This window comes from Chelonoidis abingdonii, chromosome 10 (assembly GCF_003597395.2).
Source record: "Chelonoidis abingdonii isolate Lonesome George chromosome 10, CheloAbing_2.0, whole genome shotgun sequence".
Classification (NCBI taxonomy): Eukaryota; Metazoa; Chordata; order Testudines; family Testudinidae; genus Chelonoidis; species Chelonoidis abingdonii.
In genome coordinates this window covers 43,108,001-43,134,257 of record NC_133778.1, presented here as the reverse complement: position 1 = coordinate 43,134,257, position 26,257 = coordinate 43,108,001, and the positions used below count along the sequence as shown (strand labels likewise).

The following is a 26,257-nucleotide window of genomic DNA, read 5'->3' as shown; positions in this document are numbered from 1 at the left end:
AGCAGAAGCAAGCTTGGTCCTGCTGGCAGCTGCTGTAGGGCAGGCTCCGCTGGCAGCCAAACTCCCCCTCACCCCCCGCCGCCTCTTCCCTCAGCATGCTGCGTCATGCCCCACCTCCTCTCCCTCCCTGCCGCCGATGGCCCTCGTGAGGGAGGGGAGAAGAGGTCGAAGCCTCCCTCTCTTTCCCCAGCCAGCTCCAAATTGAAAATCTCCAGCCCCTCCTCTGGCCTTTGCCTCTTTCCCGGGCCAGGAGGTCACCTGATCTCTATGGTCTCCAACACCTTCAGTTGGCACCTTTACAGGGGAGGGGCCCAGGCCATCAGTTGCCGAGAGAGAGTGTCGGCCATTCTCTGTGCAGACAGCAGCACACTGGTCCTTTCTGGCTCTGCATCAATCACACACCCTTATCCCACCCCCTAGATATTAAGAAATGCATAGGGGAAACTGAGGCACCCACAAAGTATTCAGAGAAAACATTATGAACATTCCGACTTTGTCACAGTAGGTAAGATCCCAGGGGAAGCAAGTTTAAGGGGAAAAACAATAGAAGACAGTTTTCAAAGAGACTTTATTAAGGGCACAAGAGCAAACTATCCCACTGAGTAGGAAAGATAGGAAGTCTGGCAAGAGACTACCCTGGTTTAACCAGGAGATCTTTTATGATCTAAAAAAAAATAAAAAAAGAGTCCTACAAAAAGGGGAAACTAGGTCAAATTACAAAGGATGAACATAAATAATACAAGTATGTAGGGACAAAATTAGAAAGGCCAAGGCACAAAACGAGGTCAAACTAGCTAGAGACATAAAGAGTAACAAGAAAACATTCTACACATATATTAGAAGCAAGAGGAAGACAAAGGACAGGATAGGCCTGTTACTCAATGTGGGGTGTGTATGTGGGAAATAACAACAGAAAATGTGGAAATGGCAGATTTCTTTGGTTCGGTTTTCACCAAGAAGGTTGGTGGTGACTGGACGTAGTGAATGCCAATGAAAATGAAGTAGGATCAGAAGAGGCTAAAATAGGGAAAAAAACAAGTTAAAAATTACTAAAGACAAGTTAGATGTCTTGAGGTCACCAGGGCCTGATGAAGTGCATCCTAGAATACTCAAGGAGCTGACTTAGGAGATATCTGAGCCATTAGCGATTATCTTTGAAAAGTCATGGAAGAGAGGAGAGATTACAGAAGACTGGAAAAGGGCAAATATTGTGCTAATCTATAAAAAGGGAAATAAGGACAACTGGGGAATTACAAGCCAGTCATCTTAATGTCTGTACCTGGAAAGATAATGGAGCAAATAATCAATTTGCAAACATCTAGAAGATAATAAGGTGATAAGTAACAGTCAGCATTGATTTGTCAAAAACAAATCACGTCAAACCAACCTGACAGCTTTCTTTGACAGGGTAACAAGCCTTTGGATGGCAGGGAGAAAGCAGTAGACATAATATATCTTGACTTTAGTAAAGCTTTCGATACTGTCTCACATGACCTTCTCATAAGCAAACTAGGGAAATGCAACCTACATGGAGCTAATATAAGGTGGGTGCATAACTTGTTGAAAAACCATTCCCAGAGTGGTTCACAGTTATGCTGGAAGGGCATGGCAAGTGGGGTCCTGCAGAGATCAGTTCTGGGTCCGCTCCTGTTCAGTATCTTCATCAATGTTTAGATAATGGCATAGAGATTACACTTATAAAGTTTGCAGACGATACCAAGCCAGGAGGGGTTGCAAGTGCTTTGGAGAATAGGATTAAAATTCAAAATGGTCTGGAGTAAATAGAATGAAATTCAAAAAGGAAAAATATAAAGTACTCCACTTAGGAAGGAACCACCAGTTGCACACATACAAAATGGGAAATGATTGCCTCTGAAGAAGTACTGTGGAAAGGGATCTGGGGGTCATGGTGGATCACAAGCTAAATATGAGTCAACAGTGTAACGCTGTTGCAAAAAAGAAAACATCATTCTGGGATGTATTAGCAGGAGTGTTGTAAGCAAGACACGAGAAATAATTCTGCTGCTCTACTCCACATTGATTAGACCACAACTAGAGTATTGTGTCCAATGCTGAGTGACACCTTTCAGGAAGAATGTGGACAAATTGGAGAGAGTCCAGAGAAGAGTGACAAAAATGATTAAAGGTCTAGAAAATGTGACCTATGAGGGAAGATTGAAAAAATTGGGTTTGTTTAGTCTGAAAGAGAAGACTGGGAGGGGACATGATAACAGTTTTCAGGTATGTAAAAGGTTGTTACAAAGAGGAGGAGGAAGAAAAAAAAATTTCTTAACCTCTTAGGACAGGACAAGAAGCAATGGACTTAAATTGCAGCAAGGGAGGTTTAGGCTGGACATTAGGAAAAACTTAATCAGGGTGATTAAGCACCAGAATAAATTGCCTAGGGAGGTTGTGGAGTCTCCATCTTAAAAATCCCCAATAAGCAGCTTAGACAAACACCTGTCAGGAATGGTCTAGATAATACTTAGTCCTGAGTGCTGGGGACTGGACTAGATGACCTCTCGAGGTCCCTTCCAGTTCTAGGATTCTGTGATTTTGTACTAGAATTCATCTGTTCACACACTCTTGAGATTGTATCTGGGTGAATTTTTGAGATTTTTTAAATACATATAAGTTTTTATCCTAGACTGTTTACCAAAATAAAAATGCCGCACCGCTTAGAGAGGGGTTATAATATAGTTAGAATACTAGCCATTTTCACTGCTTTGCTATAGCACTCCCAGGCACAGAGACATGTTTACTGAAAACAAACAAGGAGCAAGGCTCGGATTCACATAGTGCACGACACATGTCGAAAGCTAATTCATATGCAAGAACATTCTTGTACATACTATGGATTATTCTGGAAATGAATTTGCAAAAAAGGCGAATGGATTTTAGACCTATAGGGTGCGTTTTCAAAGTGGAGTGTAGCAGGCACGCATGCAAATCCTATTAAGAAATACTGCGGTTAGCGTCTACACTTCTTATACATGGTTTTGAAAAAGTTCTACATTTAGATCACTCTTGAGCAAGCAGTTTAAAACAAATCCTACTAGCACGTCAGTTACGCTGTATCTATACTGGAACCTGAACGACAAAACTTTTGTCATTCAGGAGGTATGAAAAAAACACACCCCCTTTCCCCCTTCGAAAGACAAAAGTTTTGCCAACAAAAAGCGCCTTTAAATGACTGCACTGAGTTGCTAAAAGGTGCATAGTGTAGACACAGCCTTAGTTATTACCCCTTCCTGCTCATGTATGAACCGATCAACGGCACTGTTTTGTCTTTCTTGGAATTACAACATCCAGAAAGCAGTAATTCTGGGCTGATTTTATCATTTTGGTTAGGAACATACAGTTGTTCATGATCTGCCTAGTCTGGTGTTTTTCCCCTTTCATTGTTAAAATAGGCACCTTTATATAACTAGAAAAGATGTCATACAGTACAATTGTGTACTCTGCATATTAAAGAAATGCATGTGTAAGATGTATGATCAGCACTTCTCCAATAGTGCCTACGCATCTTGTAATGGCTTACTTGCTGATTTCCAAGCAGCAATATACACTGAAAGCTTCCCCTTGGGGAGGCTAGCCACCTGCCCCACCCCTCTTCCGGCAAAGGCCTCACCCCCAACTTGCTGCTCTCAGACCCCTGGGCAGGCCAGGGCAGGCTGAAAGCCAAGAGCTCTCTCTTCCTCTGCTCCTTCCCCACAGCCCCGCCCCATTCAGTCCACAGCCCCACCCCTGTTCTGCCCCCTTCCTGCAGACCCACCCCCATTCCACCTCTTCCCCGAGGTCCCACCTCCTACTCCTTTTTTCCCTCCTCCTACTCTGCTGCAGTTCCTAGATCAGAAAAGCTCCACGGCGAGGAGCAAGAATTCCTCCAGCCCCAGAGTCATGGCAGGGGGAGATTTTTCCAGGGGCCCCAAATTGTCTGCAGCTCCCGGGGCACGGGCCAGATAATCTGCCACTCTCCCCTCCCTAGTGGTGTGAGTTTTAGAGGCACTTAGCCTCCCCTGGCCTCCGTTATGCACCACCCATGGCAATCTACATTCAGGATTACATATGAGTCTGACTGTGAATGGTGCCAGAGAGAACACATCTGTGGATAAATAGAGAACTCTGTTCTGCAGAACAGGTATTAAATGGCACAGGGAGCAGGTTTCTCCACTACACCTTCCTGCCATGCCTCTTCACTGCTGTGTAGGACCATGGTTAGTTGTCTGAGCTTTCAGTTTTAATATCCTTTTAAACTTTAGTTTCTCTGAAAAGGAGCCCAAAAATGTGCTAAGCTAGGACAGTTTTCACGGCTTCTGTCATATAGACTCTGCAAGAGGAGCTGAACAGAGAGAACCAGCTCATTTCACATAGGCCACAGAACAGCCATTACATGAAAAAGACTTATGGTCACTATAAAACTGGGGTAGATTGAAATAATAGGGGTGAAAGACTTTGGTACTAGTCATGGAATAAAACCAGGTATGCCTCACAACAATGCACTTTAGCACTGTGAAAATTATGGCATTGTTCCTACAAGAATACAATGGGAACTGTACCAATGAATGGATCTGTGAACACGCTGGGCCAGAGCTTCAACTGGTGTAAATCAGCAAAACTCTGTGGACTTATACCAGCTGATACTTTGATCCACCAGGCTTGCACATACACAACTCCCCACATGGGGGCCCATAACATTTTCAAAATAAGATCTTTCAAAAATATTGATTTTTGTCAGCCAGAGACTGTGAAAGTAGAGCAGAAACAGCTAAAAAGTAAAGACCAAAAGCAAGGGAAATCAAACTAAAGGCAGCCACCCAAGTTTTAAAATTTTGCTAATTATGTGCTTCAACTAGGCCTTTGACAATTTATTACTTATAGTTTGCTACTGGTCACCCAAATCACATTGTATTATCTCTGCTATCTAACTAGATGACTTAAAACTATTTAACAGGACATGAGCGCTTCCACCACAAATAGCAAATATTCTTGTTTGCTTGTGAATACAGGTACTCTGCATGAAAAACAGCTATTTCCCAACATTTGTGCAAACAGATACCTCTTCCCATAAAAGTTCAAGAAAAAGCAAAACATCAGGGGTACGCTGAATCAATAGCTATTCAAAAGCAACAAGCATGCTAGCGAATAATTTCCCCACTATTTGCCAAGCTGTAGACATAATAATAAATATTAACTCTGAAGCCTTTAGCACATTTGTGCCACATGCTAAACGTTATTTTTAATGTTGTGCATTTAACTACCTTTGTATTTTTGTGAGACTAGTGCATCAGTGGTCTAAACTACTACTAAGATGCACTATCAACAATGTTGTTAAACAGTTTTCTGTGCCTTATACCTAGGTAACATTGTTGCTTGATCAATTCTATTGAAATCAATGGGATAGATATTCTAGTCAGTATACAGACAAAAAGTTATAGAAAGTACCTATTACACATATTCAAAGGTTAAGTTTCAAGTTCAAATATTTTAACCAATTCAGAAACAATGTTCCTTAAACACAAGGCATAAGAAACTTTAACATGTAACTGCTGACGTTTTCTAATATTAACCCTTTTGTGGTTTACACATTATTAAAAACAGTCAAACTTACGAAAAATTAACCCTTTAATTTTTCAGGAACTTAATTATTCCACTCTGCTCACTGCATTTGCAGGATATAAGTAACTTTTACCTAATTTTGTCAGATGAAATGACTAAGGGACAGGAAGATGACAAAGTAATTGAGAGGCTCAGCCAGGATCAGGACCTGATGTCAGTTATTCATGTAGTGTAATAAATTAGTCCACATCCAAGATTCTTGACAACTTAGAATTACTTAAAAGTAAGATGCCCATATTGATTATCCCAATAAAATAAAAATTAACATACAATGATGCAGCACTGTTCCTTTATGGTGTAAAGTATCATCTCTTTTTTTACATCATTTTATTTTGCTCAGTAGTAAGTAGAAGAAAAAAATTGCTTTAAGAAATGAAAGTTTCAGTTACTCATTATAATAAGGAAGTTGATCTTTTTTCTATACAATACTCTAAGCTTCTACCACTAGAAACACAGTTAAAATATTTGCTATAGTGTGCTTTTGATTCACAACAGCAGATGAGACCAGACACTTACATTGTTGCTGTACATAATGAACAAGAATACATCTGGGAGATTTCTATGGACAGTATTTTTGAATACATAATTCAACAGTACAACCCTCCTTTTGTTTGCTGTTCTTGACCAAGCGGATAAAGTTTTGTTCACACAGATGTCAGAAGGAAGCTTGTGTTTGTGCATATATGCTTGTTCACATGTAAATGCTTTTGTTCTCACATGAATATGCATGTTCATGCAAGATAGTTCTTAACACCTATAAAAAAAATAATCACTTTGGTGGCTTTAGTCCCCCATTACCCAAATCAAATAGCAAACAGTATATAACAAAGACCCCAACAAACATTAAATTAGCTATCTAGAGGCTGATTGTCTGGATGAAGTGTATAAATAATTGTCAGCAGCAAATAAAGATGTCAAAATCAAAGTCTATTTGCACTCAATTTTAAAAGAGAAAAAGGGCTTTTTTAAAATATATTGTTCATTGTAAATATTATGAACAGCTATAAGAGGGGGGTGTCGTAAATTGAATTACAGTACCCTGAAAAGGAATGTTAGAGAAAGAATGTTTTATTTAATGAAGCTATCATGATTTAACAGAAACATAGGACAAGTTCTATTATCAGAGCAGCTAGGTAATTCAACTTCTCAAGCTGAGGGCTGAATGTATAACAAACGAGTGGCATTCCCCAACACTTCCAAGACAAGCAGCCACCTATTAATCATGGGAGCAACTTTTATATCCAGCTCCAATAGTCTCTTAATTGCTGAGTAGCACCCAGGTATTGGCCATTGCCAGAAGCAGGATTCAGGATCTGATGAACAAAAGGCTTGATCAGTTCTGGCAAGTCTTAAGTTCTTATCGTAGCACTAATGCCAGGACATATCTAGCCTATGCTGAAGTTCAATTTAACTTTAACGTTCAGCATTCGTTCTCTGCCTCCCCCGTCTTCTTCTGGTGCTATGCAAGCTATTGTGACACTTTAACAGTTATCTAGTGTATATAAACAGTCAGATATAGGGAGGTGTGGACACAGCAGTCATATACAATGCTCCCTTGGCAAGCTACACACGGGGCTGTAAGCAACTGCAATAAAATAAGGATGAACTTGAACCAAGACTCCAGACCTGAGTACCCCTGAAATTTGAAGAAGCTTGGATCTGGACTTAGCATCTTATAAAATGGGCCAAACAAGTTTTTGAATAGGAACGATCACAAATTTGGGCAACCAGAATGGGTAAGTGGGGGAGGAAAGAGAAGGCAGTATATAAGCCTTACCTCTTCTCTGCACACCCATGCAGTGAGTGATCCCTGGTAGGGCCCATAAAATGCCCCTACCTTTCTCTCTCTGCACCAGCCTGTGGAACTGGGAAGCAGCAAAAGGAGCAACATGTACTGCACCCCACAGACTCTTGTAAGAGATGCTGCTGTTCTCTTGTGCACAGGAAAACTCCAAGTTGCTGTGTCACAATGCTGGTCAGTGCTTCCCTTTGGCAATATGGCTCCGCATTAGGTCGGTGCATAATAGTCTGGCCCTATGAGCACCAAGGCCAAATGTATCCTAGCTTTTTTCCAGCAGATGAGAGGAAATGGAAATGCTAGGATAAAGACATTTTAATAAATTACATAAAAAATATTGGCTAAGGCTGGCTTAATTGTCAGGCTGGAAATATTATGCATTCTGAGATTATTTTTTATCTGGTCACTTAAAAGAAGAAGTGCCATTGTAATGATGCTACTACCTGCCTGGGTATTGCTCTAACACACAGTTAGTAGTTATGGGAAAGTATTTGAGTCTTAAAGCACTCACTTGTTCCTCCAACCACAGCACATTTTTAATGTTCTAGCACAGCATAAGCAATTTCTAACCCTGTGGACTGATGGGGATTTGGGAAGGGTCATATCTGGAGGTTAGGGAGAACAGTAACTCATAATAAAAGTATTGATTAAAAACTGCATGCTCCCATTGGAGTTAACCCACATTTATGAGTCTTGCTTCAGAGAAGTAAGTATCTCTGGTATATATTCTGTCAGGACTGTTTGGAGCAAGTGACATTTTTACATTTTGAGGCCAGGTCTACACTACGCGTGAAAATCGATTTTAGATACGCAATTTCAGCTACGAGAATAGCGTAGCTGAAATGGAATATCTAAAATCGATTTACTCACCCGTCTTCACCACGCGGGATCGATGTCCGCAGCTCGCCATGTCGATTCCAGAACTCCGTTGGTTTTGGTGGAGTTCCGGAATCGATATAAGCACGCTCAGGGATCGATATATCCCGTCTAGATCAGACGCGAAATATCGATCCCCGAGCAATCGATTTTAACGCGCTGATACAGAGCGTAGTCTAGGCGTGGCCTGATGAGACACATGGGTCCCACTCTAGAAAAAAGTTGGGGGAAGGGGGAGCCTTACTAAACCTATTGCCCATGTTCTAAAATAATGTATGTTAATTAGAATTAAAATTAAGCAACGTGGATCACTAATTACTTAAACATGAATTATCCAGTATCCCAAGTGACAATTTCCTTTTCATTTTGTTCGTAGCTAAGTCAATCTAAATAAAAATTAGAATTTCACTGAATATTAAATACAGTTCGAGAATGAATGAAGTCCATATAAGTATATTCAACAAACATGAATCTAAGAGTCAGAAAGCCTTTTAACTTGTGCACAGTATTACAGAATGATCCATTCTTTTTCTTTAAATTCTGGAAACAGTATGGGTCCTGATTTTTAAAATTGTGCCCATGCAGTTTTGAACTGACTTGCAAAGGTAATTATCTTCACTGCATGTGCTAATCAGATATACATCTAACTGCACATTTGTACCTGCAAATGTGAGTGCATGTGCAAGTTAGGTGTGCAGTTTTAAAAATCAGGCCTTGACCATTTAGAGATTAAGTAGACTTTTAGCCAAGCTGCTGAGAATAACCAGCTGATATGTGTACTAGTGCTGGATGAAACTCAATTTCATTTTGACATTTGGAAATTTTGTTTTGACATATTTTATGGATTCTCATTTTTATATTATTTCATAACATGCCAGTAATAGTAGCATACTTTCATCAAATTGTTTCATTGCAGCACAAACAGGAAACACTGATCTAGAAACCATCCTAAATGTTTGTCAGTACTAAGTAGCAGCTGTCCATAATGGTTTTAAAAATAAAATAAAAAATACGATATTTCAACTATCATATGACATGTTAGTATTAGCGCATAATATGCAGTACTACAAACAGATGTTTTGAAACAATGTAAAAATATTTTTTAAAATCTGAAATTTCATTTCAGAATTTCTTGAAAGTTTTCCAGAAAGCAAGTTTTCCAAAATGAAAAAGTTTCCCGTGGGAATGTTTCAGTTTTGATGAAAGTGATATTTTCTGTCAAAAAACATTGATGAAAAGCTTCCAACTAGCTCTTCTAAGTTCAAATTCATACTGCGCAGACAGAATATCACTATTATGTTTACACTTTATGAGTAACACACATGCTCAGAGAACTTATATGACTTCTCAGAGACAGGAAAGTTACTATGTACATATTGTATAGCCTCTTTTCTGGCATTTTCAGTTCTAATTAGTACTAAAAAGCATTTCATAGTATTGTATGTGACTGCATTGTCATGCAGTTTTCATGTGTATAGTTTCAAGTCATTATTTAGTACTGATGTCAGTAACTCAGAATTAACAAGGAAACCAGGTCATATATTGTCCATTTACACAATATAAAAATTAACAATTACACTTGGGAAAAAAACTGCTCAAAGTTAAACTTCATCCACATACAGGTGGATAACATTTACTGGCAAGTATAGAGTGCTAAAAAGCTGCAATAGGCTTAAAACAATACAAATGTTGAAATGCTTATAACTGTTCAGTATTGATGTAAAAATTACCCTGAATGGATCACCTGCAGGAACCGAACACAGGACCTCTGGATGTAAGAATGTGAGCCTGCATGACCTAAAGGAGCAGGTCCATTAGCTTGGTTACAATAGTGGACACAAGGCTGTGTGATCCAGCCACTAGAGAGGGACACATGTACACTTGACTAGTGAGAGTAGCTTTATATGTCTGCTTCCTCTGCCACTTTAATGAACTTGGTCATTTTTTTTTCAAAGCAGTAGAAACTCATGCTTTTAGTTCAAGTAGTCCCAGGTGCAACTCCAGCATATGATTCAACCAAGGGTAGCATTACAATGGGTGGCCTTTACAAGGATATGGATGGTGTGAATCTCTGATGTCCAGGACAATCTTCCCTGGCCAGGGGAGTATGTAACACACTAGTGAGATGTGTCTTTGTTCCCTTCTAGTATCTGAACTATGTTTAATCCACAGTAACCCAGTATATGGCTTTGTCCCCGACTAATGCCTGAACCATGTTAAGTTTCACAAGTCTCCTACTAGAGGTAGTCCTTTAGCTCAAGCACCAGAGGTTCATGTTTCTAGATTCAGAGTTCCTGTGGTTCAGTCCCCACTGACAAACCAGCCAGGGGTATCATTACACTGGTATGAAATATGAAAGTAGCATCAGAAAAAAGCCATAAGAAATGATATCAGAAAAGTTTAGTCATAAAAGTCTTAGCATGCACTTTTGGGAACCAAAAATTGTTTTTGAAATGAAACTCTCAAGCTGAGTAGAAATGAGAAGAGAATCTGAAATGTGCTAGGTATACGAAGGAGCAAGGGAAGAGAAGACAGACATCCAAGAGAGAGTGAAGGGCAATAGATTAAGACTGGGCTAGTATTTTTAAATCACACACCCCATATAGACATCATTAAGGGATACAAGCATTAGGGCATTTTAGACTTTGTAACAAGCACAAAGGAATGTTTGGGTTCTTTGCCATATCCCATGTGCTTTGTTTTCCTGGGAGGAGTCGTCCTATGACCAGAGCACAGCTTGAGTAGCCAGTATGGTTGCTGGTGGTTATGAGCTCCTCCCTAGTCTCTTATACAGCATCAGAGCTACTCATAGGCCGTCAGTGCTGCAGTTGCCTTCTGTGGAGAAGTGGACAGCACTTCCAAGTAACTGTGGGTCCACTGGCCCCAGCCCTGCTCCTCGCCACTCTCAAATTCTCCTGGATGGCACTTTACATTGAGGTCAACACTCCCATTGACTTGATGGGGTTTGGATCAGGACCATAATCCTGAGGGAGCCTGTAGAGTAATGTGCTTGTTTTCCTCGTTGTTCCTATTTTTGTTTCTCCTGTTTAATTAAAGACATTCAGAATTGGTAATACAGACACTTAAACTCTTTTTATGACACCATCCTCAAGAGCCAAGCTCTCTAGTGCTATAATTGCCATCATTAGAAACACAACCCTTTATTATGTGAAGCATAATGCAGTGGGAGCAAATACATAGTTCTACATATAGCCAGAAAGTTCTCAGACTCTGACATATGGGTATATTGTATTTCATTCTCCATAACCTTGAAATAAGTGTTCGGGAGGTCTTAAATGACCTCTAGAGCAAAAACCTCTTCTTTAAACACTATGTTTTCTCATTTATTTGGGACTCTCTCAGAGACCTTATATTAGGGGAAAAAATGTAAGTCAAGGGATTTTTTTGTGTTTAAAATGTGTATTCTAACATTGATAAATGCTAAGTTTTTTAGACATCACTTGTTAAACTATAACAAAATTGGACAGTTATATTAAAGGGGACTCAGAATTCTTCAGATAAATAGGAAGCTCTATCAGAGATTGGATAAGTTCCAGTTTAACAATTGTCTAATGGTTCAAGTAAACATCTAGCTTTTGGTCTGTGACAACCGTACTCCTAGGCTAATAATCTTCTCGCCTTGTTAAAGATGGGAAAGAACACCAAGAGTAGGGTGCACAAATACATCTCCCCTCCCTGGTACCAAATACATTCCAGAAAACTGCAAACCCCACTGGCACCCCTAGCCTAGCAATGTGAAATAAGCCCCAAGTATTTAAGAAGCACTCAAAAATATACCATAGGAAAGAACCAAATACTTGCAGCAGGACAGATTGATTGACACAATACGCCTTTTCTATCACTGAATTACATGAACCATTTATAATGCAAATTTTGAAGAGAGAGTTGTTATGTAGCCTAAACCTTGTTGGAAATTTCAGTCGTGGGATCATACATTTAAACAAGTTTGTGATATCAAGGCCTGATCCAAAGCTCACTGCAGTCAATGTGTCTTCCATTCACTTCAGTGGGCTTTGGATCAGGCCCTCAATCAAGTAATATTCAAACACAGACAAATCATCCTCGGAAATTTATTCTCCTTACTAAACAGTCTCATTTGGTGGAAATCTGTTAAATTAATGCCACTTATCAAAATCACTTAATGGAGGACCACCTGACAGACAAGATCTTTTGAACGACTGAATACATATTTGTTACAATACAATAACTTGAGCAATCAGCCATTGTTCTTGATTTACCTCTGAACAATTCTTAGTTTTACCATCCAATAGTATGTCTCCTTTCATACCAAAAGTTCCCAACTGCTTTACGTACTTCTGTGTATATAGTGAGATAGCAATAACCACTGTAATGCATTCACCTTTGAGAAGAAACTTGACAGCTGTGTAGCTGCAAGTTACATTATCCAAAACTTCAGGACAGTAAGTAAAGAATACTGAATCTAGTTGAAACTGCAGGGGAAATTATAAGCAGAGATGGGTGAAAACAGCATTCAAAAATAATAATCCAAATAAAGCCTATTAATCCACTTTGCCATTATTCACAACCCTTTTATTCACAAACATGCAGATAATCATGGTGTTATTTTCAAGAAAGTTAGTAAAGCACAAGAGCATCATGAAAAGTAGTCTGAATAAATATTTGACATCATTGTTCCGAGAAGTGTTCCAGTGGCCATCTGAGAGGTCTTTACAAGTCAAAAGTGGAAGGAAGGAGGGTTTTTCCTTTTTAAAAAAAAGAGTACAACAGTTTTTAAAAAAATTTTTTTTAAATGAGCAGTAGCAACAAGAAGCTGAAGGAGTTAGTAAGGGTAATGTGCAATCATCACCACCGTGATTATTGGCTGAGGGATAAGCCTGGTGGCACTTCAAAGCCAGGTATGTACCTGTGTCACTGGGTGTAAGCATAGTCAGATGCATCTAAACAGTAAAAAACTGGAGTGATGACTGTCCTGGAACAAGCGTCCTCTAGTTCCACCAGGGAACCAGAACAGAGATCTAGCCTTAATGCAACTACTAATACACTATTTGTATGATTAAACACCACCCAAATTTGACACACAGGACTTAATATTTAGAGGTCATGAGTATCCACAATTCTAAGTGAAATCAGTAGGAGTTTCAAGTGCTCAGCACCTCTGAAAAATCAGGTCCTGGTAAGGCCCAAATTGAAAAGCCTACTAACTGTAGTGAATAGTTGGGCATAGCGTGACATAAAATGGAGACCCACGGATTCAACATGTACTCAGCAGTCATTAGAAATAGCACATATATGTGATGGGGAAATATACTGCGGCTTCCCACACCTTGGTGTCCATAGTTCTGGCTCAGATAAGTAAATGAGCCAGTCATAGATTTAGCCACAACATTTTCAATTAGGACCACGCATTCATATGGATGTGCTTTTACTTTTTGTAACTGTGACAAGTCATGGTCAATAAAGTCAGCCTGTAAATCTGATGCAGCTTTGCTCTCTTTTTCAGGGAGACAGGAACCCAGCTGTTTTTAAGTTTGTGATAGCCAAATATAATGCTCTTTCTTAAACAGCTGACACTGTTTACCTCCTGAGTTCTGGCAGGATCATCACAGCATGCTGTTATGTGGCTCCAGGCCTTATGTGTATGTATGTATGTATGTATATATATATCATAACTATTCACCCTTTATGTAAGCAAAGTATTTGTCAATTTGGACTGGGGGGTTGCCAGAGTGAGGATTTCAGGATTTGACCCTGTGAGCAGTTAATTAATGTATATGTATTTTTTAAAAAAATTAACTAAACTGATACTTGCCAAAATTCAGTTTAATTTTCCATAGTGCATTTATCTTTTGGACAAGATATCATTGTTAAATATCTTAATAAAAATATCAGTAAAGAACTTATAACTCTTAGCATTTACAGAACAGCCATTCATACACATACACCTCTGCATTTATACTGTCACTCAAACATAACTATTATTTATCTGAGTACAATCAAATCACTGGAAGATAGATTTCTCTGCCCATCTGTTGAGAGAATTATGCATTCTTATTAAAAGATTTACCACATACATAGTCCCATCATTTAATAATGCTTATCCTAAAAATAATCAACAAAATATTTAATCCATGTTAGAGATTAAGCCTTTGAACAGCAAAAGCACAATCCTATCTTAAGTACCTAAAATCTCAGATAAGGCTGCAAACGTTGAGAAAACATAACATAGGCGTACACTTTTCACCTTCCCATACATCCTCCAGCACATTTTATACCATCTCTCAGAACAGTAAAATCAAGAGTTCACAGTTATACTGGTTGTGAATATGGTTTATAGTATATAAAGAGGGAAAAAAGACCTTTTAAAATAAGTTTAAAGGAATGAAAATTGTGTGAACGCAGCCACGGATAATCAGTTTCAACTGTTTATATCCAGCAGTCTAGCATGAACAATTGCCATTCTGGGAACCTGTCAAGTAAATGATCTAATGGTATAAGAAACCAGTAACACAGAAAACATGCACAATGTGACAAACATCCACTAACAAAAATGGTGATTTAATCCTGTAAAGTGCATGATTATGTATTATTTACATCTCTGGTCACACACAAAACACACACACACCTCTCTCTGAAGCCAGACCCATTACCAGGGTATCAGAGCCCTTGACTTAGTGTGGGCACAGATATTTGTTTATGAACTGGGGTTTGTTTTTTAAGGGTGAAATTTGATCCCTAACCGATTGAAAAGATACTATCACTAGATTACAATGTTGTCATTGGATAATAATCTCCCTCTGTCATATAAATGCCAAGACAAAGCCCAGGAATTGATGGGAGCAAACACTGAGACAGGGCTGAGGTGTTTGTTTTCAAGTTCTAATGTAACATTTTACTCCTCTATGCAACCTTCCATCTGAGCATTTCAGAATGCTTTCAAAGTATCACTGAATTAAGCCTTGCAACTCTTCTTGGGAAAGGTAGGAGTATCCACATTTTGCAGATGGCAAACAGACAGGGAGAGAGGTTAAGTGATTTGTCTTTGGCCACAGAACAACTTAATGAGATCCAGGAGAAGTCAGCTCCATTCCTAACACCTACTCTTGTGTTTTAACTACTAGATAATATTTCATCGTAGACAGTTTTAGTGCACTGACTTTCCACTATTCTAAATAATTTACATTAACCTTGCTGCTGATAGACACTGGTGAGCTAAAGTCACTCACTTTACCATGATTACAGAACTGCATTGTAATGGACTTACAGAATATTCATCAACATTTCAATGTATGCTTGTGCACTCTTAAAGAGCTTCCTGTATTTGTGTTAATAGGACAGTTCCTGGCTGAATCCTTAAAAAAATATCTTTTATCACAAAATAAAACTTAACTGTGCTAATATCTTCTGTGCTGAAAGTAGTTTAGTTGACGCCAATCAAATAAGCTTGTGAAAGGGGCAAAGGGTCAATGTTTGTTATTTCTATTAAAAATCTTTGAGTACAAAGCGAGATAGAGAAGTAGATCCAAGCTCCAGGGTTGGTTTCTCCTCCCCTCCTTCTAATCGCCCTTAGCATCAAAGAATATATTGAGGTACTTTTACCTTAGCATAAAGTGTTGGAGGCATTTTCTTTTGGAGCTAGGAAAGGGCAGTGTTTGCTGCTGGCTGTGAAACTCCATTTTGGGTAAGGGCATACACAATTGGGTCTTTAGCTCTTACTCCGTTTAGCCAGAATTCTGTTTCAGTCCTGAGGAGTTCATTCCAACTTAGGGTTTAATATCACTGAAAAACTTAACTCCAACCTAGAAGGTTTGCATAGCTACGGACCTTGTTTATCTTTAAGAGCTTACTCCAGTCCTAAGAATTCATTAGTTTGAGCTAGGAGTGCAACCCAGACAAAGACAGAACTGGTAGATTTCAGCTAGAAGCCTTTTTTGTCTTAAAAGGAGGATTTAGTAAAAGATGTTTGTTTATTATGAAGCAGCTGTTGGAACTTTAAAAATTAAATTAACGTATTTTAAGATCCTATAGGAAGCTTTACAGTTCCTTACTTGCTCTAGTTTTACTGGGCCCCTAACTACTTCTGCTCTTTCCCTTCATTGCATTTTTGAGTCTATGATCCCCAGCTCACTACAGCTTTGTCTGGAGTCCTAGGAACACTTGAAATTTGAATCTTCCTCTGAACCCACTTTATCTTTATACAAGTAACATTTGTGTCCCTAGAGACACCCTTCCCCAATGTGTTATTTTTCATAATAGCTGAATATACTGTGCCTCTCTTTTACACACTGATTTAATATGGGTTTCACTTTTCCCTCTCTTCCTATCCCTTAGTGCTTAGCAGCCAGCAGCCATCTGAACAATGCCATCATAGATTTCTGCCACCATGTGGAAGATATTTACTAGCAACACACCCATAAGGAAAAGACATACATGATTCACATCAAGACATATGCTGTTTTTAAAGCATGTTTCTTTGTGGACTGATCTGAAAGAGGCTATTTTCATATTAGTCCATATGAGTCTGCATATAATCTCATGATAGTCAAATATATAAAACACTGAATCATTGAAAAGTAGGGCTGGAAGGGACCTCAGGGTCACCTAATCAATCACTCCATGCTGAAGCAGGACTGAGTATACCTAGACCATCCCTGATAGGTGTTTGTCTAACCTGTTCTTTAAAAATTCCAGTGACAGGGTGTGATGAGGTGGGAACTTTTGTAACATTTTTTATTAATGTTAGATGTGCCTTACTTTCCCCGATATGCAGCAGGGAAGTAGAAAGTGTTATTTGTTCTCTGCAGAGTCCCAGAAGCTCAGGTGTGAATGGAGCCTAGCTGTCTGGGGCTTGGGCCCCATATCAATGGAACTTTTGAGAAGACAATGGCAAATCCAATCACTGGGACTTTGGTGCCTACCAACCAGTGAGCCTGGATGGCCCACTTCTCTGCAGGAAGCCAAGCAATGTTTTTCCAGCTAGAGAACAAAGAACTGGGGGTGTGTGAGGTTAAGTGTTGGCTGCAGGAAGTAGTTGAGACAGGCACACACCTGAACTGGGGCAGAGGTCAGAGTGACAGCTTTGGGCTCTGTGCTGACAGGATGGACTATGCTGTAAACTTTCTTTTCTGTGCTGTGTGCTAACCAAGGACTTCCTATGATGTTTTCCAGTTGGCTATTAACATTTTCTGTTTTACAGCACGGGCTGATGATCATTGCAGATGCTGATGGAGGAGGCACATTGCTCCCTAGGATTGTACAAGTCTCCCTCAGGAGTCTGCCTCAGTGGGACTCACTGAATGGAACTCACAATGTGATATAGGGTTGCTGAAAGACCAGAGTTCCAGCCTAAGGACGTGGTGAAGCCATGTGGCTTGCCCTGGAAGAAGATTGAGAGCCCTAGGGGGTCTGGCTCACTGAAGGGAGTCCTCCTAGAAACTGTCCCCAAACTGGGGTCCTGTAGATTAGTGACATAGGGATTCCAAAGCCTCCCCACATAATATATGCATTGGTCTAGCTCTGTTCTCATTGAAGTCAATGGTAAAACTCCCATTGACTTTAATGGGGTCTGAGTCAGGCCGATGCTGAACACTAGTGAAAATCCCACCCTTATTCCCTGCCCAGTGCAATACAGTATCCTGAATTACTGATGTGCTCTTCTATATTTAGATTTTAAAAAGGCCTTAAAATAAAATAAAACATTTTTTACTCTTTTTTCCCAATTAATGTTTGGAACTCAGCTACTGGAATGCGCATTAATTCACCACTGTTATTGTGCAGCAAATGGTTAAATGGTACTGACCTTCTCAATCTCTCTCATGTCTCCCCTTAAGCTAATGCTCAATTCAGAAAGTTCTCCTCCCCTTCCCTACATCTCATCCTCTAGATGTCAAACAGAACAGAGTAAGCTTTTATATTAGCAGTCACTGAAGGACAGAGGAAAGGTGAGACATCACTATATAGGAAAAGAAATTACTGTGAACTTATCCAGGATAACAGACATTTTCCATTGACTCCCGCTATTTGTACCATTAATTATCAAACTAAGAAGCTATTTTGACTTTAAGAACCTTTAGCTTTTATAGGAATTGATGGAAATAAAATATTCAATATAAACATTATGTCATCAGTGGGGTCTCCTGATTATTGTGTCATAAAACAGAGCAAGGGGTGATTTTAAACCCTCCAACTTTTTACTATTGATGTTGACTCACATAGGTTGAAAATTTTTAACATTCAACACCAGCATGGGTCCTTAAGCTATAAAACACAAGGATATGTTCCATTCTGTGCAAGGTCCTGTGCAGTTTCAGAGCTAGATATTGACCTCTGATAAGGCTGCTTGGTACCACTCTGGCACCACAAAGCAGCCTTAAAGCTGCCCAGAGGACAGCTTGCAAGTCCCCTGACAAGGGGTATCCCCAGATTTCTTAGAGACAGCATAGCCCCCACTGCCATGTACCAGGAACATTGAAGCATTTAATTGGGCTTCAGTATTCATTATTTCATTTTTATTCCTAATAGAATACAAACATGTTACTTTAACACTCCATGCATAGCTCAAGTTTCAAAAGTTGTTAGAAGCTTTTTCATGTTGTGGTTATAACTGGAGGCTATTAAAACAGTATGCCTGAAATCTAGGGGTTTGATACAAGACTGGTGCACCTTTTGAATTCCTAGAAGGAAGATTCCTATTTTTTTGTCTATCATGGTGATTTATTAGATAAAAATTCAGAATACAGATTTACAAATGCAACAATTTTCTAGGTGTTTCAAAAAGTAGTAAAAATATTACAAAATTAATAAAGTTGCATCGGAAATACATATCACAGTAACAGATATTTCAGAATGTCAAAATTGAATCTATAGAAAATAATATATTGCAAAGATTTATACTCTTGGTGGTTAAACCCAGGAAGAAAATCTGATGCTTTTCTTATGGTTTAAGATTCCACTCCATTTTGGATTTTTTTTTTAATTTTATTTTTACCTCCTTCCTGTTCCAAAACAGTTTATCCAAGCTCTGGAAACATTTTTACATAGTCAAAATACCTGCCAGCGGCTTGTATATTTAACACAAACAAACCAGAACCAACCTACTACTGCTGTTGGGTTAAATATCTGACCTAATTACCCACAAGTGACTATCACAGGTTTAAAGATGAATAAATGCATTGGCAATGGCTGACTGACAGTTAAATCAAGTATGGTCTTCTAAGCATTTAGAGCCAGTGCAAGTGATAAAGAAGGAAAAACAAAGATGAGATCAAAGGAGAAGAGCCAGACCATTTTCTTTGTTATGCTGTGGACTCTCTCACAAAAGTTCTAGTTCTTGCTCACAACCCACTTCAACTAATACTGTGGATAGATCAGCATAGCTATTTGCCAGTTAGAGAGTAGTGTTCAAATAAATCAAAACCAGCAGCAGATGAGGGATTCGCTATAATTATGCAGAGAAAAAACACTCTGTGGGTTCGGTGCTCAAGTTATTACACTGACTTCCCACCCTAACTCATTCTGAGTCACTCTCAATCTCTCCCCAGAGTGGGAGTTTATTTTGCTGAAATATGACAGGACGAGTTAAACCAGTTTTCAGTGCTTCTAGGTGTAAGATTTTTAATTCTTGTTCCATCACTACAGAGTTTGGTCTTTTAAGTGGAGGAGGAGCAGGGAGAGAAGAAAAATGGAAAGCAAGGTAAATGAATGATATGAGAGACCAGTAGAGATGCCATGCAGACCTTTGGAAGGTGTTTTTTACTGTAGAGTTTTCCAGTAATGCTGGAAGCATCAAGCAACAGTGGCAGTAGAGGTCACAGAAACCACATGCTCTTCTAACCGACCTTTGTTTCAAAACCAGCTTTCTAACAAAGTGGAACTGACAGCAGAGGCTGTGATCATTAGCTGCCTTTCATGGTTACACCTAATTCATTAGATGGAAGAGTTTTTCCCCCAGTTGCCTTTTGCAGCAAGCTGGGAACATGGAATCCAGAACAGAGTATGAGCAACTGCAGTGGTAAGATGAGGACATCATCTTCTGATAAAGAAAAATGACAGTATACACATCGATGCTCTGAGTGGTTGAGGCAAGCAGTCTTGAGAGCACAGAGTGACGCAGCCATAAAATTGTGCTGCTTCCTCACCCAAATTCCCCAACAGCTTCATTTTAATCCCTCTTTTTTCAAATGCTGATAGTCATCAGTATGTGGTTGTGAGATAAAAGCATCTATGACAGATGGAATCATTATTCAGTGCCCAGAGAGTAGAGTGAGAACTGCTGTAAGTTAAGTAGAGCTGGCCCTAGCACCAAGTGTGCAAAGATCTTGTTCTTTTGAGACCCCAACATATGCCTTTGTTCCCCTCCCCCCTTGAACTAACTACACACACACACTCACCCCCATCCATGGTATCACCCAGACACATGCTCTGCTCCAACCCTCTACCAATTGCTGAAACTGACCCTCTGTGGCCTTTCAGGGTATGTCTACACTGTAATTAGACACCAGTGGCTGGCCTTTGCCCATTGATTTGGGCTCAGGCTAAAGGGACTGCTTAATCACGGTAACTATTTGGGTATGGGCTGCAGCCCAAGCTCTGGGACCTTCCCACCTCATAAGGTCCTAGAGGCCAGGCTCAGGGCTAACAGATTCTTTGTAAAACTGGGGGGACCACGAGGCCCTGCCCCCTCAATGGCCCCACCTTTCCTTGTGGCCCTGCCTCCTAGCCAAGCCGGAAGCTGGAGACAGGCCAGGGAACCCAGGCTCCTCCACCCCCTTCAGATGCCTGCACCCTTACCCTGACCCAGCTCCAGCTTCCAGCCAGGCCTGGGGGCAGGGCTGGCCAAAGAACCACAGATGGAGGGTCTGTGCGGCTCTTACCATAACCCATCTGCCCTGGGTGTGGACCCCAGGAGATGAGGACACAGGCGAGGGGCTGCTCTCAGCCCTCCCATCCTGGGCAGCTGGAGAGTCCGTGGCTCTCCACAGCTGCCCGGGCTTGGCTTCAGCTTCTTGCTGGCTGGGGGGCGGAGCCTCATGGGTAAGAGGAGAGGCAGAGGCCAGGCCCATGGCGAAAAGTGAACGGGCCTGGCCAGTCCATTTTAAAGAGAGGGAGGGCCATGGCCACATGGCCCCTTGGCCCCGTGTTCCAGTGCCCCTGCCCAGGCTCCAGCCCAAACCTGAACATCTACACCACAATTAAACAGCCCTTAGCCGGAGCCCAAGTCAGCCATCACAGACCAACCACAGGTGTCTAATTGCATTGTAGACATATCCTCAATGAGAAGTTCCTATCTCTCATAACTGATTGTTCAAGCCTTCTCTTCCCTGTTGCTCTCTACCAAACAATATGGTTTACTGAATGCTAACCTTGGACCACAACTTACACTGCCTCACAAAGCCTGGGCTTGGCCAGAATGAGTTATGAGCACTCTAGAAAGTCATGAAGAGAGGACCAGGAAGGTGCACTATCCCAAGAACTGAGGACAACAATAAAACCACATTCATGACGTCTTTTAGAGAGACTCAAATCTCCCCTCACTCCTTTTTTCAAGTTCCAATCATCCAAGTAAATGAGGTGTGAAATAAGGTTCTGCCTAAACCATTACCCAGTCACAAAGTCTCCCCTGCCAAAAAAATCTCCTGAGTCTTTGCAGTTTTGGAGTCAGACCCTGGGCCGCAATCCAGGCTGCTTTGCAAAACAACCATAAAATTAACCAAACCAGCTACGCCTTGCCCTTTATCTCCCTGAACCCTAGTCCACACAGGATATTTGTCAAGGGAATAGCCAGAGCACTTCCATGCTGTGGCTAATTTCTGCAGAGCCGTTCCATGTGCACTATTGCAGCTAAATGCAAGACAGAACACCCCAGAAGCTGCTCTGAGTTGTACAAGAGATAAAACAGCTGCTGTCTGACCTCAGGATTGTGGGGAGGGGAGCAATAAAGGACAAATGCAAAAGTACTCCACTTAGGAAGTAACAATCAGCTCCACATACACAACATGGGAAATGACTGCCTAGGAGGCAGTATTGCAGAAAGGGATCTGGGGGTCATAGTGGATCACAAGCTAAATATGAATCAACAGAGTAACACTGTTGCAAACAAAGCTAACATCATTCTGGGATGCATTAGCAGGAGTATTGTAAGCAAGACATGAGAAATAATTCTTCCGCTCTACTCTGTGCTGATTAGGCCTCAACTGGAGTATTGTGTCTAGTTCTGGGCACAACGTAAAGATGTGGATAAATTGGAGAAAGTCTAGAGAAAATGATTAAAAGTCTAGAAAACATGACTTATGAGGGAAGATTGAAAAAACTGGGTTTGTTTAGTCTGGACAAGAGAAGACTGATGGGGGATGTGATAACAGTTTTCAAGTACATAAAAGGTTGTTACAAGGAGGAGAGAGAAAAATTGTTCTTCCTAATCTCTGAGGATAGGACAAGAAGCAATAGGCTTAAATTGTAGCAAGGAGGTTTAGGTTGGTCATTAGGAAATTCAGAAAGCCATAAAATCCTTCATCCCACCTCACGCCATGTCAGACTTCGATGTGTATTGTTCAGAGCAGAAGGAAGACATGAACCGGTAGAAGTAGTACTGCTTTGCCCATGTGTTCTAGCTGCTCATCTGATTTCTCCATTGCATAGAATAGAATCTGAAATACCATGTGTGTTAGTTCATATCTGCATTTTAATGTTTGTGATGAATTATCCTTTAATTTACAAGAATGAAGACCATACTGTGCTAGTCTATATCACATAAATAGCAGCGTTTTATTTTAATACCATAGGCATAAATGAAATTGCTAATTGGATTCTCACATGTGGACAACAGGCTTTAATGCCATGTTTCATTTAGCAAGAAACAGCTGCCTTTGTTTCTGAGTTTCTTAATTGTGTCAAGTCTTTGACTGCCTATTGTATTAATGCAAACTCACCTGAGACATTGAGGAAGGGTTAGGACTGCCTAGATAAAACAGGTGAAGTTATTGGAATTCACACTGAGATCTATCCTCCTCAGTATGTCTTAGTGAGTTACTCTATATCAGGGTGGGCAAACTATGGCCCACGGGCCACATCTAGCCTGCAGGACCATCCTGTTCCCCCTCATCCGCAGCCTCAACTCACTCTCTCCACCAGTGGCGCAATGCTCGGGGGGGGAGGGCTGTGAGTTCCTGGGGCAGCATAGCTGCAGAGCCCGGCTCTGTGCTGTGTGGTGGTGCCGGTGGCAGCGTGGCCCGGCTCCAACTAGGTGGCATGGCTGTAGTGCTGCCAGCCACCAGTGCTCCAGGCAGCACGGTAAGGGGGCAGGGAGCAGGGGGTGCTGGATAGAGGGCAGGGGAGTTCGGGGTGATGGTCAGAGGGCAGGGGTATGGATGGTGGTCGGGGTGGAAACGGGTTGAATGGAGGCAGAGGACCTGGGGGGCAGTCAGGAAACAGGGAGAAGGGGTGGTAGGGATCCGGGGGCTATCAGGGGACAGGGAGCAGGTGTGCATGGATGGGATGGGGTCCCAGAGGGGCCATCAAGGAATGGAGGGGTTGGATGCAGCAGGAGTCCTGGGGGTGGGGGGGGGCAGATAGGAAGGGGGGGGCTTGACCATGACCCCCTCCCCTAACCAGCCCTCCATAAAATTTACAAAACCCGATGGGGGCTATCAGGGGACAGGGAGCAGGTGTGCATGGATGGGATGGGGTCCCAGAGGGGCCATCAAGGAATGGAGGGGTTGGATGCAGCAGGAGTCCTGGGGGTGGGGGGGGGGCAGATAGGAGGTGGGGGCTTGACCATGACCCCCTCCCCTAACCAGCCCTCCATAAAATTTACAAAACCCGATGCAGCCTTCAGACCAAAAAGTTTGCCCACCCCTGCTCTATATGATATTCAATAGAAATGTAAAATGTTGCTCATCCTGGTGCCTCATTCAGTTTTTTCAGGAATTGCTTTTACCATTTGGCCCTATCAGAGCTGGGCACACGATAAAAAAATATGCAAACATTGAATTTTTATTGTAGTGTTTGAATTTTATTTTATTTTTATTTTTTTAAAAACCCACTTTATTGAAGTGAGTCCACAAGAAGCATCAGATTCATGAAATTTATAGCAGGGCTTCAGTTTTACAAATATATGGTCAGACAGTGCAAGTGGATTTGGCTGAGCACATTGTCAAGTCTGCACAGGACCTACTGACTTCAGCATTGTGCCTGTGCGGAGCCCACAATCCATTCCTTAAGCCAGAGAGAACCATTTACAGGATTTAACCTCAAGGTCCCAATCCTGCTTCAGGAGCCACTAATGCAGAAGTCAAGTACCATTGTTTTAATAGGACTTCACAGAGTCCCACGCTAGTGGATCCACTGCAGTATTGGCATCATAAGGAGCACAATGAACTAGTCTATTTTATACCATTTCACCTAGCCAAGGATTTCCAATAGTTTTTGTTTGTTTTTAGTCTTAATCCAATTTCTCAGTCTGTAAACCAGATTTTCATTGGCATCATGCTGTGAAACTGATCAAGTTCATTAGGATACTGCCAGGACCTTTTCTGATTTCAATTGCTGTGCGATATAAAATTACACACACACAAAAAAAACACACATAGAAATTGCTCCTCGTGAAGTGAAACAGAATTGTTCCAGTAGGAGAGACCTTCACACCTCCTGAAATATTACCATAGGATTTCTAAGAGAACAAGAAACAAAAAAAAACAACTGTAGTAATTGTGTGGAATCTCTTGCTAAATGTTGACTTTTTCATTTATAACTGTTATATTTATATGGGTGTTTGATACCGTACCCCTGGAGTTGGAGAATCTGTAACAGTGAACTATCTTAGCTATGAAATCTTTGAGCTGGACAAATACAGCTGTGGGAATGCACATGAAGCAGTTCACTTTTGGATTTTGAATGTTCATTTAAACTGCCTCATATATATTGATCAGGAAACCCAGTAGCATGAAGACACAGCCGCAAGAATGGATTTAAAGAGATCAGGCCACAACTATATTAACTTTTCAATAATGGTTGAGGGGAAGGGGGGTAGGACTTTAAACTATCCAGTGGTTCCAGTGTGCAGTTTGTTGACTGTAAACCAGACAACCACAACGGAATTTAATGCAACTTTAATTTAACCTACGCTTTCCTGAACGCAGGATTCAGCACCGCTGACGACGACTCTCCCCCAGCCAGGAGGAATGAGAGTACAGGCAAGTAATGCCTCAATCTGCATATGATTTAGGATGTTCTTCTCCTGCCCCTCAAGCCAACAGCCATTTCTTTGACAATAACTTAAGCCACTATCCTGCAAAACAAGGGCACATTTATTTTAAGCACCTGAGTAGCCCTGTTGAAATCCATCTAGCCATAACTGTTTTGCTGTCACACTTACTTTAACAGTACAATGATCAGAAATACTTATTCTTGGCCTACATACATAACTTACTACCTTTAAACTAGAGTTCAGGTAAAGAGGGAAGGAAGATTTTTGCAAAAAATTTGACACTCTCCATTTTTCAGGGAGACACTGAAATTTATGACTAGTTCTACTTTAAAAGGATAAAACAAAAAAGCACCTGAAACCTCTCTGCTTTTCTCTTTCCCTCTTCCCATCCTCCCCTTCCTTCCCCCAACTCTCTTTCCCTTTTCTGCCTATTTCTGTATGTCTTTGTATTACTATCATTGGTGCCTCTACCCTGACGTGTTAAGTTTGTGTAATATCATCTGATTTTGTATTATCCCATTTTGCAGCTTTGACAAGTTATAAAGTTGCACAGTTTTAGAAATTTTATTGGCTACCCTGTGAAATGTGCAGTAACATATTTAAGCCATTTATCTTTTTATAACTGTTTCTTTATGAAAAGAAAAATATCACAAAAAACACCTAAAACTGAAAGAATATTTCCAAGAGCAATTGTAAGCATGTGTATATGTAAATATATAATTACTAACATATGAATCAGTAATAATCAGTAATATATATCA

At 40.7% G+C, this 26,257-nt stretch overlaps 1 protein-coding gene across 3 annotated transcripts in view; it reads left to right on the top strand.

Annotated features, from left to right (window-relative positions):
* B3GALT1 (beta-1,3-galactosyltransferase 1) overlaps window positions 1–26,257 on the top strand; it is a 327,536-nt gene that overhangs the window by 248,360 nt on the left and 52,919 nt on the right. For 2 of the 3 annotated variants that reach the window (XM_075070138.1, XM_075070139.1), the window contains one exon: window positions 25,429–25,482. The exons of the other annotated variant lie outside the window; for it this stretch is intronic. The gene's annotated coding sequence lies outside the window, so the exon portion shown is untranslated. The remainder of the gene's footprint in view (window positions 1–25,428; window positions 25,483–26,257) is intronic. 3 annotated transcript variants of the gene reach the window in all.